This window comes from Suncus etruscus, chromosome 8 (assembly GCF_024139225.1).
Source record: "Suncus etruscus isolate mSunEtr1 chromosome 8, mSunEtr1.pri.cur, whole genome shotgun sequence".
Lineage (NCBI taxonomy): Eukaryota > Metazoa > Chordata > Mammalia > Eulipotyphla > Soricidae > Suncus > Suncus etruscus.
Window position 1 is genome coordinate 76,052,067 of NC_064855.1, and position 894 is coordinate 76,052,960.

Genomic DNA, 894 nt, shown 5'->3' on the forward strand with positions numbered 1-894 from the left:
ACTAAATAATGTATGGGTTTTTTTTTTTATCTTTTTTAGATAATAATTTCTCTCTCTATATAAGATTACCCCATTTTAGTATGCCTATGCAAAAAAGGAACTCTGCCATTTGATATTACTGATGCACTTGAGGGTAAAATAAAAAGCCAGGTGCCAGAGAGATAGCACAGCGATGGGCATTTGCATGTGGCCAACCTGAAACGAACCCGGGTTCTATTCCTGGCATTCCATATGGTCCCGTGATCCTGCCAAGAGTGATATCTGAGCACAGAACCAGGAGTAACCCCTGAGAGCTGCTAGGTGTGACCCCAAAATCTAAATAAAAATGTTTAAAAAAAAAAAGCTAGAGAGTTTTTATGCCCTGATTTTGACCAGAATTCATAACCCAAGCAAGACATTTCTACTTGAATTTCTGACTAAGCAGTCCTTCCCCCCAAAGGGGTAGGGGACACTACTTCTTCATATGGAAATAAACACTAAGAATTAGAAAGAGGAGGTACAGTAAATGCACCCCATATACACCTCAACCCAGGCCCTTTGCCTGGTCTGTATTGTGAATTGGGGGACAAAAAAAAAAAAAAAAGAATGAAAACTATTAAAGAAATGCATCCACAGAAAAATACAAAGAAAATACAGATATCCCCTTTAAGTCTTTTGAGATAGTCTGGGGTGTGGGTTGAAATCCAGGGCACATTTTCATCCTGCAGCATTCACATTTTAATCACATTATTTTTACTGCTTGTTCTGTAAGTTGTACAGAAACATTTTGGAGAAATAGTAGAGTTAACAATTTTCTGTCTTGTTTTAATTTAGTAAACCCTTTATAAAAAGGTGTTAAAATACTACTGAAACAATGAAATTATGATCAAATCATTCCCTTTGTCTTTATAAATT

General features: G+C 36.1%; 1 pseudogene; it reads left to right on the top strand.

The window, feature by feature from the left end:
• Positions 1-452: 452 nt before the first annotated feature.
• On the top strand, positions 453-571 carry LOC126016686 (uncharacterized; annotated as a pseudogene).
• The last annotated feature ends 323 nt before the right edge of the window (positions 572-894 follow it).